The sequence below is a fragment of the Rhinichthys klamathensis genome, unplaced genomic scaffold (assembly GCF_029890125.1).
Source record: "Rhinichthys klamathensis goyatoka isolate OS25496 unplaced genomic scaffold, OSU_Roscu_1.1 h1tg000254l_1, whole genome shotgun sequence".
Classification (NCBI taxonomy): Eukaryota; Metazoa; Chordata; class Actinopteri; order Cypriniformes; family Leuciscidae; genus Rhinichthys; species Rhinichthys klamathensis.
In genome coordinates, this window is record NW_026606776.1 from 1,609,397 (window position 1) to 1,626,364 (window position 16,968).

Sequence of the window (16,968 nt, forward strand, 5' to 3'; positions counted from 1 at the left end):
CTGTTTCTCTCTCTCTCGACACTCACACATTGCCAGTGGCATCAACGCCACCCCTCTTCACATTAAGAGATGTAATGTGAATAAACTGGACTGATGTCCCAGCATTCAAGAGCAAAGATCAAGCTAATTCATTAATAGTCTATCATTGAATGAGGGTCTGAGAGAGAATTATAGTTGAAATGGGAGCGGAAAACAGGAGGAAAAAGCAAAAAGCTGCTGGGAGAGAAGAGGAAACATTTTTGTGCCTGTAATTTTCAAATAAAATAAAAATAATTGCAAAAAATGTCATGTAACCTAAAGGAAAAAATGTGCTTAATGTGCTCTAAATTCACTGGTTTAATCAGGTGAAAAATAACTCATTAAGGTTCAGTATTTCAGCGGTGCTAGTCAATGGAGTTAAATAAATAACATTAACATTCTAATCAATCAAAGCTCTGTGACTTATAAAGCATCAGCTAATAGAGACTCTCTCTCTAAAGAACCTATATAGGATCTTTGACATAAATACACATCGTTTGTGAAATTCAGTGTGTTTGCATATATGCTGTGGGAGTGTTAAGTAGCTGGATAAAACAAAATAGATGAAACTGAAAGGCCGTGAATAAATCCATTAGAATAATAAAAGACAGAGAGAGGGAGGGGACTATGATTAACCCACTGCTTTTAGTGAGCTACTGCTGCATGACATTGTTAAAAAATATCACAAGGTCTACATGTAGGGCGGGAGGTAGATTTGCAGTTCCCATGGAAACTCAGGCACCATGCCTCACGAGAGAGACGTTCCCTTACACACTTTAACATCGATGGATCCCTTGGACGACAATCTAAGCGAAATTTGCAATGTTTTGAGTCAGCAGCAGCCAAGCTAAACAAAAGCAGAGCAACACTTTAACTATGCATGAACAGAATGCGTTAAGCAATTTTTTTTTTTATCTGAACTATCAAAGTAAAATCAAAACTAAATAACAAGATTGCCTACTGACTTACCTAAACTGTACAAAGACGAAACATTTGGTCAGTCACATTACATACATTGACTGAAGTGTGTAATTTCTGTGCCACTTTTGGCACGGAGGGGAATTAGAAATCACTGTTTTCAAACATGTTGCCTAAACACTCCCCCCATCTGCCTACTTATAGTCCCGCCCCAAACACAAACCCTTGATTGAGCCAATGCTGCTATATTATAGACCTTATAGCCCCGCCCCCTTTCAACGCTTTGCTTGTTGTGTTCTGTCTTCCGGTTTGTATTTCCACAGCATGAAGTTAAGATCTTACGGATTTATGAATGAACTGTATAATGAACTGTATAAAAGAAAATTAGGATACATATACTTCCTGCAATTCTGACTTTTTTCTTAGATTTGTGAGATATACAGTAAACTCGCAATTGTGAGTTAAAAAGTCACATTTTTCCCATTTAACCAGAACTAGTTCACATGATTTCTCTGATTGCTTTTGTTTTGTACCATACATGTCATGATGTGTGCTGCTGAATCTTCTGATAATAGGTCAGGGGTAAGCTTTGGCCTGGTCAGAACACAACCACAGACAAACATGAGCTGATGTGAACTTCAGGTTTACAGTAAGAAGCCTTATCATCACTGGCATGCTTGAGCAAGGAACTTAACAGCAAATAGTGTGTTGTACATTACTTTAGATAAAAAGTGTGAACTTTATTAAATGCTGGGTGAAAAACAGTGAGCTGCTTCCTAACCCAAAATTAAAAAATCTTTCACCATTTATTTACCATCATGTAGTTCCAAACATGCATGATTTTCTCTCTCCTGCAGAACACAAAAGAAGATATTTTGAAGAATGTAATCAACTGTTTTTGTCCATCACAATCGATCAGATTGAGCTACATTTTTCGGGATTGAGGCATTTCCATGAAGGATTTTCAGCCTGATTGAGGCATCAATCTGATTGTTAACAGATTATTTGGTTGCATTATATATGCAGATCTGGAAAAGAAAAATACATTTTCCAAAATGTCTTGTGTTCCACAAAAGAAAGCAAGTCATACAGGTTTGGAGAAAAATTAGGGTAAGTAAATGACATTTTTGGGTGAACTATCCCTTGAAGATCCCTTGTTTTGGCTCACTTCTAAGGCAACAACACACTTCCATAGAGAAGGCAATGCCATAATGCATTGCAATAATCTCAGAGGACAAATATATCTAAGAAGAATGGGGATGAAGCAAGAGAAATGTGAATTATAAATACATTATACTAACTATACTATCTTATCACAGTTTTATTTTTTTGTGCTTGTGTATCACATTATTAGTTTAGCATTACACTACAGCAAGGCTGCATCAAACAGCATGTGACAAAAGAAGTTTGTCCGAATTTACAGTACTCATGAAAGCGTAGGCAAAAAGTACCCGGATGACCTACTTCTTCCTGAGAGATTCTGAAGTGTACATACGATGGACACTTTACTATCCCATGAGGCCATGGGAGAGGATTTGTGAATGGAGGTGCATCTGAAGCTGGTAGGTTGCGTGATAAGGCCCTTATATCGTGTGATAATGTGTGTAGTATGAATGTAATCTGGACATACTTAATTCGCCATGTTGCCCTATCATAAGGGCAACATGATTACATTCATACTACACACATACATATAGAAGGTACATTTTTAGTGGCCATGAAGTAATTACTTTCGAATTGAATGCGAATTGAGCCCCTGTGTAGGACACTATGTGTGCTGTGCTGAGCTTCTGCTAGAGCGTTTCAAATCAGCCACTTATGAAGATTGTTAATATGTTGCCTTTAGGCGCAAGTATGCTGCCGCCATTTGTTTGCAGCTACGTTTAAATTGCACATGGTAAAATTCGATATCAACAGAGTTCACTCACACTGTGCTTATGCAGCCCACATTTTCTAGATTCATGCACATTTGCGCATCTGAACCCTTTGCACATGTCCCTGAATTTACTGCACTAATTGGTGGGTTAATTAGGTGGCAACACACAGTAGGGCTGTATAAGAACTACTCAAAGAAAAAAATTGAAAATGCTAATAAAAACAACATAAACCCTAACCCTAACCAAAGTTGGAATAGATAGATAAATAGATATGAAAGGAGGCAAAAAGGTTGTACAACTTGAGTTTGAAAAAGCATAAAAAAGTTTGTTCACAAGGTTTTGGAAAAGAGCTAGTCAGAATCCATCAATGTGTTAAAAAAACCCGAAAAACTATGTAATCTATGTAAAAGTACTTCATGTTCTACAACCGTTTTATCCTCTTTGGCCTGTTTCCAGCCTATAGTTTTGAAAAGCAGCCCCTTTTATTTCTCATGCAACTTTAAATGTTTTGACCTGGCATTTCCCTCCTTCCATTCAATCTTTATCAGATGATAAACACTGAAAACAGAAGGGAAACTGAATGTCGATGACAGGAGGGTGAAAACCTGGCCTTGCTGTGGAACTGGAACAATTCTTACACATACATCACAGGTTTCACCAAATCTAGCAGCAATCTCACTAGAGATCCTCCAGAGCATTGCTGCAGAGATCCAAAGTAGGTCGCCCTGAACTTGCACACCCTGAATTATGTTATGTGGACAGTGGCCAAGTCAATTTTATGGAAATGGCAGTGGAATTTTTGACAGGCATGGATAATTTATACATTTTTAAAAATGAAACAAAAAGGAATAAAAAAGACATAGGAAAGAATATTAAACACACAGTTCAAAACTCTGAAACTACAGTGGAATTCTGGGATTCTTAATCATATTTAAATGGAAATATATAGAAACATGTATAAAAAATGAAAAGAAAGAAAACGAGTAAGATGAAATGTATAAATAATTGTAAAATGAATAAGAGATATTCCGTCATTGACAAATACATCTTCAAAAAGGTGTTTAAAAAAATTCAAAACTTATGTAATGCATATTTTTGAGTCATGAACAATGTGTTTAAACAAGTTTTAGTTGTTAAATAAAATTTCAAAGTGTTTAAATTCATTTTCTGACTGTTTTTTTATGTCAGGCAGCACAACCAAATAATTGTACTGTATACTGTAGTTGTACCACCTGACATGGAAATTGTACCAACCTACCCATACCATACTTGAAATCTCAACAGTTTTAAAACTACTGATATTTATAACATTTGTTTATATGAACCTAAAATGATGCGATGGTATTTTTAGTTTTTTTATTAAGACACCATTAATAATAATGGTGGTGGTTGAGGAGATTCCCCCCTTCAAGCGCTTTGAGTACCCAGAAGAAAAGCACTATATAAATGTAACAAATTATTATTATTAGAATTATTATTATTAAATAGTTTTCTTAGTCTGTTCATTTGTTCGGACAGTTGCACCACCTGACATTTTGGGGGGTTAAGATAATAAAACATAAAATAATATGTATTATTTAAATGTACTCAAAATTAATTCAGACTAAATAAAGTGATATGTCATTAATTTATCAAATTATTTTAAAAGGAAATAATGCACCTGGACACAAAAATATGCACATCATGGCATTGAAGAGATTCCTTCCATTGAAGCACAACATGCTTTTTGGAACATTCTCATAACATGCTGGATAACAGAACATCAGGTTTTAAAGAAATTTAAGTTCATGCAACCTGAATGCTACCATTAAAACAATAGAGGATGTAAACTAAATAGAAATTCTTAAATGAAGAATCCCCCCCCAACCCCCCCCCCCCCCCCCCCCCCCCCAACCCCCCCCCCCCCCCCCCCCCCCCCCCCCCCCCGTCTAAATGTGTAAGTCAGATCATGACAAGTCTTCTAACAGGTTGATTTCATTCACTCTCTTTAGCTGATAAAATGGGTCAGTAGTTGCTTTACTGCACACCACATGAGCAGTTAATTTTTAACAAGTCCAAAAAACAAATATAAAGAAGCCTTGCCGTTTTTATTAAGAAAAAAAGGGAACCGTTTGCCAGGAGTGGGTTGGCCTCACAAACAGGAACTTTCGAGTCAGTCAGGTAACTAGAAACCTCTCACTCCCCTTCAGTCGTCCATGAAACGCATGAAGTGCGTCGAGGTGGGAGAGGCACAAAGTGTTCAGTGGATGTTTGAAACACATTTATTTTATTTTATGTCAAAACGACGTTATTAATGTCGCTTGGCAGCAGTTACGAACTAACCGGTTTTAAGCGTTGAATTGAATCCATCAAATCCTGCCTTTGTTCTTGGCGAAACTCCTCAGGTGTTTTGTTCCAGCAGAAGACGCGGTAAAGTTGGCGGATTACGTCCATTCGGCGTAGATCTTCGTTCGCGCTGCAAACTCGTCTTCATTTGAACTTTCAGTTTTGTTTGTAGATCGCTTTAACACTTCATTACCTACTCAGCAGTACATACGGACCAGAACATCAGGTAAGGATGTTTTAAAGCTATTGAGGGGTGTTGGTTGGGCTACTTGCTTCTTGTTAGTCAACAGGTAACGTTAGCGTCTTTATTGGTTTTACGGGGATTTTCTGCGCGCATGCACGTACAGTTTAGGATAATGATGAAAGGCACATCTGTTTATTGCTCGCGGTTTACGATCAGTCCTGCGTAACTATCTACACGAATTATCATTCATTTGTAAAATAACAAATAAGGATGGCTGAGATGTTAAAACAGGTTATTTTAAATCTCGTTTAAAACACATTTGGAAAGATATACTCTTCGTGTTTACTCTACTATAGCCTATGTTTTTGAAAAATAGCCTATCAGCCTATTTATACAATATTATATAAATTATTTTTGTGTGGCTCGCCTCTAACCTTGAGATGCACAACCATGGGGTCCAATGGGGTCATCACAGTTTTGTTTTGTCACGTGACAAAATACCTTTTTCATGCTGAACAGTTACACAACCTAGAATTTTTTTTTTTTACTTAGTTTAAACCCTACAAAAATATCAAAATGAATGCAAAAATGTATCACAGAATTATTCACAGAAAAGGTTTATTCAAGTCTTTTAATGAATGAATTGCGATTCTTGTATTTTTTAATAGTGAAATAGGCCTACATCTGGATAATAATAATGATAATAGTGTCATCACTGACTTACCGGTAATAAGAATAAGACTTAAACATAAGAAAAAATGTGATCTTTAAAAATGAAGAAGAAAAAAAATCACACTTAGTCATAGGTTGTTGTAATTTCACATATAATTTCATATAGTCTACATCATGCTAATGAAACTTGGAATGACAGTTTCAAGTAACCCTTAAAATTTGTTTAAAGTTAATCGCATATGGCTTGATGTAACTTGATGTGCCAAGCAGGGTGTCTCCATGTTTAAAGTGGGAGTTTGCAACACCCTGGGCTGTTAACCCCATCAGCCTACATGGTAACAGAACTAAAGACAGCAGTTTAGTTTTACAGACTAGCCTATCAGTTGTCATTTGATGCAAGGATCATAAATGTACGTTAATGTAAGGTGCTGGATTTGCTCTGCCTGTGTATTCCATAGCAGAACAAAAGTATTACAACCTCTAAATAAGTACCAAGTTTACATAATACATATTCAATATTTTAGGTAAGAATATGTCTGAAACTTTGCAGGATTAGTTGCCAACCCAATTTCATGCTGCAGTCATTTTTAAAAGCACGCACACGCAGAAATTGGACATTGTAAGTATGTGTCACACCATGAACAACAAAATGGAGCTCTTAAAATTCACTGAACTGAATGATTGGAGCGAAAAAAGAGAATCCACCTGAAGCTTTCCTCGCTTCTTAAGTTGCCTGCTTGTCTGTGCAAGAACTGTTTACCATTAACAAAAAAAGGTTTTATTTGGAATTGAAAAAAAACAAAACACAAAAGGCCCGAAGAAACTGGTAGCAAAGCTGGAAACCCTCCTTGTCATTGCAGTTGCAACCTGTTCAAGTGCTCAATTTTTAAAGAAATTCCATTTGGTGCTTTTCCACCCATGAAGGGAAGAACTTTAAAGTGCAGTTCAGGTCTACCAGAGTGAAAAGTACAGAGATTTAGAAAATGAAAATAAAAGTGCAGACAGTCAGCAAGAAAAAACTGAGTGGTATATGGAGATGGAACGGTCTCACTTGTCCATCGTGTCCAGGTGAAGTTTCTCTTTAGCGCTCTTTGCCCCTAGATGATGAATGTTCAGTTTGCTGAAAGGAAATTCCTCACTGCCGTCTCCATGCCGTCAAATACTCAATTACACAAAGAAAAATGACCTGTGCAGCTTCAAGCGTTACTTTGCCTCTGGATTTAAAGCTGGACACACACCTTGACAGATGGTGATAACTGCTTCTTTCTTGTGATAAAAAACATTTAAAGCTGAAGTGTGAAATGTTTTTCCACGTTAAAACACTCTAAAATGCAGACAGTTGTGTTTCGGTGGCGTTATGAAAATGTTACTATTTGTTTGAGCTTGCCGATCAATTTGACATAGCAACAATGACTCAACCAATAGCACGAATTTGGGGCGGGACTAGCTGTTTTTTGGGGACCAATGACAGATGGGGGAGTGTTTTAGCAATTATTTTAGGTGTTGCTAATGGTGCATAAATTCAGATTTAAAGGTTCTCTAAGCGATCCTCGTTTCTTTACAGTGTGTTCAGGGGACAGGCATCCAGCGGTTAGTGAGGAGATGTTTGCTGTATGTGACAAAAAATGTTTTGGCCTAAAAAACACGTGACATCGCTTAGAGCACCTTTAATTGTTGGATTGAGGGGCTGTTTACACACTGTTTTCAGCTAAAAACGGAAAAAACCTCTTATGCGTTTTGGCCATTCATTTACACGTCAATGGAGTATTGGGGGCCTAAAACAGGTTTCAAAGTGCATGTTTTTGAAAACAACACCATTATCGTCTCCATTTAAACTACAAAAACGCGAATCTGTGAAAACGGTGACGTCATGTGCTTGTGTATTCTGTTTATTCTATAGGCGTGTAGTGTTTCTTTACCAAGTGACATCACCAACTACTGGCTTGGGAGCATAATACAGTGTTTTTAACCGTTTTCGCAGATCTGTGTGAACGGGGATAGTTTTGACAATGTTGTTGTTCGTATGCAAAAAATCGCAGAGGAAAAACTTTTCAGTTTTTAGTACATCATTGTCATGCAAACGCACCCTGAGAATTACTTGAAAATGTCTTTACAGATGTTTTTTAGAAACTACAGTATAAAAGTCAGTAGTTCATGTTTAATTTTATTATTCATTCAATAATGTAGCACATCCAAATCCTATGAAAACAAGATTGAAGGGTTGATGTTGATTGGTTTGAAATCTGTGATATGGTAATTCAGATGGAATGCTGCTGCTGAGAAGTGAGAGGAACCTGAGAGGAACCTAAAGAACAGGAACAGTTCTTTAGGTTCCTTTCAGGCCTGTTCTGTAGGCGTTAGACCTGTATGTTTGCCAGCATCATTTAAGGGAGATTAGAGAGGGCTAAAATCAATCTGAGAATTCACCCCAAAGGTACAGCGTCAGTAGCCTGGGAAAACCCAGACAACTTCCGGCAAATTTAGATTTGCTCTGAAAGTTAGTCTGGCAAAGAGCTCATTCAAGCCCATTTCCAATCCGTCGAAATCGAGGCACCAATCAGAAACGTTGGGGCGGGCTTTACACGATGACGACAGCGCTGGGATTTTGAAGCAGATTTTGTAGCCTACATTACAAAGATGGATGCCGCCGTCGAACATCACTTGTTCGAATCAGCTATCGCGTCTGTTTTAAGCGATTTGAACGTTTCCCTTTTGTTAAAAACCGAGCAAAGAACAACACTCTGGAGATGTTTTCCGCCGCTCTGCATACGTCATCACCTTCATCGCTCTGATTGGGTTTAGGTCTATCCGCGACGTCCGTTGGTGACGCCCCTCTGGAAATGATTTGTCTACGACGCTTTGCCAGACCATAACTCAGTTACAACTGAGAATGGTCTGGTTTTAACCAGGCTACAGCGTCAGCATAATCAGAGAAAAATAAGACAAAAAACTATGTAGGCAACCTGTCTAAGAGTTTAAAAGCTTTTATTTATTTGTTTTTCCACATGGGATGGTGCAAACAGATCTACTTTGAGATTTGTGTTGTTGTGCTATTAGATGCATTTTAGTGTCGATGCTAAATTGTTGTTTATACATGCAGCCTTCCAGAGAACCTCTTTGTACAACAGCCTGGGGCAAAAGATGCTTTTCCTCGGTGTAATTTTACACCGAATATTCCCCCATCATCCCTAGCTGCTGTCTCAGTGCTCGTCTCTCAGTGTGTGCTTGGGCCGTTTAACAGCGTCCTGCTGGTTAAAGAATTGGCTAGCTGCTGGAGATGTGTTTGCTTTTGATAGGGAACCACTGTGGAAAACCACAGGAGTACAATGGGGCGACATCATTTTTAATGATTTTTTACGTGCATCGTGCAGTTGCACACACATGCTGAAGTTTTTAAAGAAATAGGCTACTTAGCCCAAAAATTTAAGATTTGTCCTCTTCAAATTGTTCCACACCCGTATAAAAAATATATATACAGCCATATGGACCACTTTTATGATACATTTATTGTGCTTTTGTGTCAAATTATTCTATTTTCATTTTTGGGCGAACTATCTCTTTTAATGTTAATATCATAATATTATTACAAACATGGATGATCAAAAAACATCTAAAATATCCAAAGTGTTTCTTATTGTCATAGCATGGAAGTCATGTTTGTCTCACATGGAAACTGTTCATTTCAGTGTGTTTATAGTCCTCCTCCTTCATAATTGTTTCACGGTGTAAGTGAAGTAAAGCTGTTCGAAATCAAACTGCCTGCATCATAATTTCAGGTCGAAAATAGGCAGTGGTTTCACATCTCCACTGGGCTCACTGTCACTCAGAGCTTATTATTATTTCATATAAGAGAAACTGACAGGCTTTAGGAAGCTAACACACCCTTCTCAACGGCCTGAAGGTAATAAATCTGAAGTTTACCAAGTGCCTCTGTCTATTTTTACTGGTGGGCTGTGTTAGCTTTATAAGCGAGTAAATCATGGTGAATTGGACCTGGCTTGACTACAGTTTATATAGTTCAATAATAGAATGTTATGGCTAGATAGTAAAAGTGTTTTACTATAAACTTATCACAGTTCTTCTGTAGCAGCCTTGCTTTAAAGTAGTGATAGACTGATATATTGGTCAGGCCAATGAATAAGCCAATATTTGGGCATTTGAGATGTTGAGAATTATCCCACCAGCCGATAAACATTCCCGCTTGGCTAAATAACAGAAGTACACAAAGAGTGTCACCTTCATTGATAACGGATTTGTTAATGGTTAATTTGTTTTGACTAAATATTGTGTAATGTATGGAGCCCCTAAAGTGACATTTGAAGAAAACACATTAATGTGCACAAGAAACTTTTATGTGCACATGAAATATTTCAGTTTTTTTTCTTTCTGTAAATGTCACTCATTTCAAATGTCAAGACTCATTTGTTATTTTTAGTTGTATTGTCAGCATTATATCGGCCAGCGGACACGTTGTTTTCTAGATATTGTCAATGATGCCACCAAATGTAAAAGTTTAAAAATTGGCCACTGAAACATATTATTTAATTGCTATTCTAATTCTAGTGTAATTGACATGGCTCTCTAATGTCTTTTGTGGTTATTGGTGTGAGGATCAGCCATTGGAAACCTATAACATTTTACTAGTTAAGAGAACCCAGTCACCTTTAAGACCAGTTCACACTGCACCAACAGACGACGACCAACGGCAACAGACACTTTGTCGGATTGGTGTGTTAGCCTTGTCGGTGTCTGTTGGCTTTGTTCAGTGCTTTTTTTGTCGGGAATGTCTGAAAAGTTTCGTACTGTAATCTGGTGATTGTCCGCATTGGTCGGCATCTGTCGGTGCAGTGTGAATTGGCCTTTAGACCAGGGTTTGATTATACCATCTAAATACTTTATCTAATAATCATAAAGTGGCCTCTCCAAATATATCTATCAAAGAAAGATCAAAAGACACTGTGTTGAACTCCAAAAATATTCAATGAATAAGCCTCATGAAGAGGCTATAAACCCAGCAGATGCTCAGATACCCTGCAGAGCGTGAAGGATATGAGGTCACAGCTCTTCTGTCATCTGTGCCGTATGGAGCTGGGAATTAGTAATAAAAACGATGAATATTTTGAAAGCAGTCTTGCTGTTAGAACGCTACCTGATTAATTTCCTATGCTTGCATGAAGGGCAGATAGGGATGCGCTTGTAATTATTTATGAACAGCAGTGTGATATTATTTATATTCAGCTGCTGCTGTTAAAGACATTCCTAAAACTCTTAAATCTATTGCTGTGAAATGCTTTAAATGAAACTTTGGTTTACCTTGTTTGCACGCTTTCCGACTGGATATTGGTATTAAATTTGTTCAATATACTAAATCATTGGGATTTTCATGCCAGGGAACTCTTTTCTCTACTCATTTCCCACTAATTATCTGCTTAGTTGTTTACTTCAGCTGCTTTATTGACTTGATTGTGGAATCCCTTCAATGTTTTCTGACCTTTCTACTACCTCTTTATCCCGATTATCTTGTTGACATGCTACAAAGGATTGCAGGATATCCCTATGAGATGCTGTCTCACATTTCACACACCCAAGTTCATGAGAGCAGTAGTCTTGGTAAAAGACTTCCCGCTGTGTAGTGTGTAGTTTGATGTCAGTTACCCTGTAAAGTGGGTTGAGCTATTAGGCATAATTAGCCAGTGCTGTCAGTCAAAGATAACTAAAGCTCACTTTTGTAGTTTGACTGTGCATGATAAAAGAAAACTTCAGAGAAATGCAAAAACATCTTATTTCTTTGTGTACAACTTTTTTAAAATAAACAAATAGTGAGTGCATATGTACTATAGATTGTACATTTGTAAAATACAGTTATACAATGGTATCTTTTGCACTGAATTTAATTTGTGTTGATTTTAATAATAATAAAAAAAAAAAAAAATGTTGGATGCATTTATCTACTGTTACATTAATGAGTGAGTGAGCACTGCGGTGATTAGAATTGGGGGAGAAAATGTGCCTAATCATTATGAAAATAATGGCACAATCAAAGAAATGTTACTGGCCCCTTTTCCCTTTAGATTTTGAGGTGAAATGACCCAGGCAGTTTGTGAGATTCACCCAAGGAGTTAAACAACTTTATATGTATTATGGAGAAGTGTTAAAATGAGTACTTGTTGTCTCAACATTTGAGCGTCACTTTGTGTTGACTGTTTCGGTTGTTTCTGTGATTTCTAACTGGTTTTCATTTGTCTTTGCTAACTCAAGGGCATCATAGAAGCACATGTGTGTTAAACATAAGAAACTTAATCCACGGGGAGACAAAACAATGACTCTGAGCTTCTGGATGATAAAGGGCAGGTTTTTTTTGTCTGAAAAAGTTAATCTATTAGGGAAATGATTGATAACACTGATGTAGAAGTCCCTAACCCTGATTGTAAGTCTAAACTTGCCATGAACTATAAACTTGTCCCTCAAATATGATTGGTTGATTGGAATTGTTGTTCCAGGATCAACAAAGATGTTGATCCTGGAACATGATGTACTTGGTGAAATCAGGTTCACCGTTCAATACCAGACCTGAGCAAGACCCAATTATTGCCATAACCATTGCTTTTTAGAAAGACTACATTAGCTACTGCAACACCCAATCTAAATGGCTATTTGGCTATATAACATGCACTGATGAATTAAATTTAAGGCAGGGAACAGTAAATCGAATCTATTTTGATTTCATGTTGACTTTACAAACTAAAATGGGAGAAGGGCATTTCCATCTTTGGTTGTAATTTCCCACAATTACCAACTCATTACTGCATTTGATTGGACTGACAGAGCAGACAGATGTGTGCATTTAATTCAGCATATGGGCTTAAAGTGTTACTTAATTACCCAGAAATGTCCCACATATTCATCCAATGGACTACATGATTATTACTAATGGACTATTAGTGCAGTATGTCGTGTATAGTTTGCTCAAATTGCTCATAGTAAGTGCACATTCTATCTTCACAGTATTTGTAACTGCAGGAAAGCAGCGCAAACTCAGAGACAATTTCAGCAGCTTAAACTAAACAAGGCCATCAATGTGAGGAAGGTCAATAATAATGTTTGACAGAGTGTAATGACATGATTGAAGTACTGTATGTTCTCCAGGTCCTGGTGCTAAAGCGTGCTGATGACAATCAGTGTGTTTGGTGGTTTAGGCAGGATTAGGCTAGTCTCACATTCTTCCCTAAACCTCTTTAAGAAAATCACTAATCCCAGACAACAACAGCAACATGCCGTTACAAGTCATTTTGCCTGCTCATCTCAAGAATATCTGAAGAAATATCCTGAAATTATTCATTATGAAAGTTCAGGTGGGAAAGTGTGCTCTGAGTTCCTGTTGGGGAAAGAGATGTTTAATCATTGACCATGGCTTACTGACTCTGTTTATTAAAGTCAAAATGGATTGACATTGGAGCTTAAAAGAAGCTCAGATGAATGTCAAAAGTTTTAGTAACCTTAACCCATCTTCATGTATGGTCCTTCTCAAAAAATTAGCATATTGTGATAAAGTTCATTATTATTAAATCATTACCCATGATTGCGGTTTTGAGTAATGAAACAGGCTGGGAGTTTTTAAAAGCCTCAGGAATCTTTTGCAGGTGTTTAGAGTTAATTAGTTGATTCAGATGATTAGGTTAATAGCTCGTTTAGAGACCCTTTTCATGATATGCTAATTTTTTGAGACAGGAATTTTGGGTTTTCATGAGCTGTATGACAAAATCATCAGTATTAAAACAATAAAAGACCTGAAATATTTCAGTTGGTGTGCAATGAATCTAAAATATTTGAAAGTTAAATTTTTATCATTACATTATGGAAAATAATGAACTTTATCACAATATGCTAATTTTTGAGAAGGACCTGTATTTATTGTGTTTTCTTTAGTTGCAGTGTGTTAAGCTTTGTGCTTTTTGCAGCACGTTTCTGTATTTGGTTGCGTAACATTTTCAGCGCGTTTCTATAATTTAATATTTAATATACATTTTTATACTGTACATTGTAGTGTTTTTTTATTCCTAAATTCACTGGTTGCATTTAAAATGATTGCTTTTGATTTTTGTTTTATTTTAGACAAAAAAGTATCACTTTTTAATATTGGACATTCATTGGTTATCGTTCATAACGTGGAAATAAATGTGCATCTCTAGATAAAATCTTGTGCACCTTGACTTACTGAAATCGTGTAGCAGCCAGCCAATCAGATTGGAACTATCGGTATGTCGAAATGCTGTCTGAGGACAAGACTATAATTTTGCAATATTACTGGGTGAGTTTGTAGGAAAATGCCCAGAAAAGTTTTGGTGAAACAGAAGTTCACTTTAACACGTTGATGTTATCTAGGCCCATGTATCAGCAATAAACTGATTGAGCACAGGCACAACAGTGATGCTGAATATGCTGCAATATTAAAGGTGATAAATAAATAAAAGCTTCATTTTTATGTGCTCTCTCAGGTCTCAGTATCAGAGCTGTTTGTTCCGGTGAATGTAGGCGATGTGCTGCAGAAGTGGAATGTCAGGTGTTTTTGGGTGACGTGCTTTTTAATGGCTAAAGCCCCAAGGCGCTGTCAGGGCCCGTCAGAACAGGTGCTCACCATCTGGGTGTCTTTTGTACCTGCTTTTTTACACCTTTTGAATTTGGTTAGTAAAGTTCAAGATTTTACACTCTCAATATACTGTATCATGTTCTTGTCACATACAGTACAAGTTACGATACATTCGACATGAGTGACATGCTCATGATGTTAGTGCTTAAATTATTAATTATTCAAAACTTTTGACATGTAGTAGTGTATAATACATTTTTTTTATATAAAAGGCCTCAATAAAAGTCAAATGCTGCCTGAACTGACAAAACTGCAATCAGAACACTTTTGTATTAATATCCAGGTTGACACACTTCATTAGTTATTGTTGCTAAGCTATTAAAGCTAAAGATTAATCTGTCAGGCATAAAGCAAATTGATGCTAAAAATTACAATGCATGCCAATTTAGAATGCAATATTTTTTTTGCTTCGTCCACCATTATTTTTTTCAGCCATGCACTCTGCCTTCTTCGCAAAGATACATGTGATGCTGCCCAAGATAACTTAAAGGTTGCATAATTATGATGTCAAGTTTTTGGAACAATCTTGTTATGCCTGCAGTATAATGGTAATTTTCTGTATGACAACAATTGACTCTTTTGCCTATTTTACTCCTTGTGAGGAATTTTAGAGGGAACATTTGAAACATGTTTATACTTGACTAAATGTGCACTCAGATGAGAAGTCTAAGAACCTCACTTCACCACTGCAATCCAGGTAACTAAACCAGCTCTTTAACATCCCAAAAGTGTGGCAAACATTTTTTTCATCAAGGTGCAAGCTAAAACAAGCCTAATTTACATGAAAGGAGATGTGTTTGCATGGAAATAATGACTTTATTGGCACTGGAATAGAACTGTACCAAGCAAATTTCAATAATGTCTGGTTAAACTGGATTGCGGGTAGGTAGTGAATAATTCAGTAAAAAAAATAAAAAAAACCTTCCTATATGCACAGTTTAAAAGAACAGTGAAATGAAATGAGTTATTTTCTCTCAAATGTTACTCAAAGTCCTTTTGTACTTAACAGAAAAAAGTTACATGGACATTGAATATTGTTTATGTCAAGCTGAACTTAAAGGACAAGTTCGGTATTTTACACTTAAAGCCCTGGTTTAAGATCGTTTCTGATGAAATAGAACGGTTAAGATTGAAATTTGGACACATGCTGCTGGCCCGAGAATTTTCGGTTTCTGTGGTAGCACCCCCCCCCCCCCCCCCACCTCCCCATAAGTGCACTGGAACAATCCTTCATAAAACGCATTAAACTTTAGTTTACAAAGACGTGAAACTCACAGAGGTGTTCACTGATATGCTCACACAACAATCGCTGCAAAAGATGCTTTCCAACAGGTTTTATCGTAGTTTTTGTCCAAGTCAAGTCAATGGATTTACAGGGTTTACAGTGTAAATCTCCTCAGACTGTTCACCCAGTTTAACTGCATCATTAAAAAAGAGCATGAGAAATATTTGACTGAAAAAACCCTTGGTAGAAACATAGCTTGGAGGTGTTTTTATTTATTTAGAGACAGAGGATTGAATTAAAAGCAGACCAAAAAGCAAACAGAATCTGGGCATTTCACCAGTACATTGAGAGTGAGGAAAAGGGGAACATAGAAGACACACATTCCTGTCCTTGATAAGGGCTCTTCCCTTCCTCTGTAATGTGTGTGTGCGAGTCCTAAAAAGAGGGAAATAAAAAGCACAAAACACTGTTTTCCGCCCTTCGAAGTCCCAAGCATGTGAGTACCATAACAAACATTTGAGTCATGCCTTTGCAGCATGAATTAAAAAATTTGACAATAGGCTTTATGTCGAACGTTAGATGAACAAACAGGAAAACAGGTCTCATTGCATCCACTTGTCGGAGAAAGTGTTTACAGCAGTATGAACTGATGGTGATATCTATTGAGGCAATCAGCTAATCTAGCTAGTTCCTTTTTTTTTTGCCGTTTTATTTAATTTAATTGATCTAAATGTTACGATGGACATCGGTTATGCTTATCTTTGCTCACTCCTTTATTTGTATTTTTATTAACGAAGCACATACAAAGGCCTGAACCGGAAGCGATGCAACCATTCAGTAAACACGAGCGATGGGGAAACCTAATAAAGCCCTTTATCATTCAAGGCACCTGACATCTGTTCTGTCATGGTAACAGCATGCCACTATAATGCACATGCACTTTGCACGCTGTGCCTGCAGTGGTGTTGTGGTTATCTAGTCATGACTCAGAAGTTGCATCTCGATCCGTGGCCTTTGCTCACTAGTGGCTGCGTTTCTCGCAAGCTGTTCAAACAGAGCTTAGTGGCTTTGCTTGATAAAGAAAAATGAAAAGTCTCTAAAA

General features: G+C 37.1%; 1 protein-coding gene across 3 annotated transcripts in view; it reads left to right on the forward strand.

The window, feature by feature from the left end:
* The first annotated feature begins 4,886 nt into the window (after nucleotides 1–4,886).
* Nucleotides 4,887–16,968, forward strand: part of palm3 (paralemmin 3) — a 41,667-nt gene continuing 29,585 nt past the window's right edge. For 2 of the 3 annotated variants that reach the window (XM_056267002.1, XM_056267004.1), the window contains exon 1: nucleotides 5,053–5,364. The gene's annotated coding sequence lies outside the window, so the exon portion shown is untranslated. Of the gene's footprint in view, nucleotides 4,974–5,052; nucleotides 5,365–16,968 lie in introns of those variants that run through there. The other variant, XM_056267003.1, reaches the window with a different exon arrangement.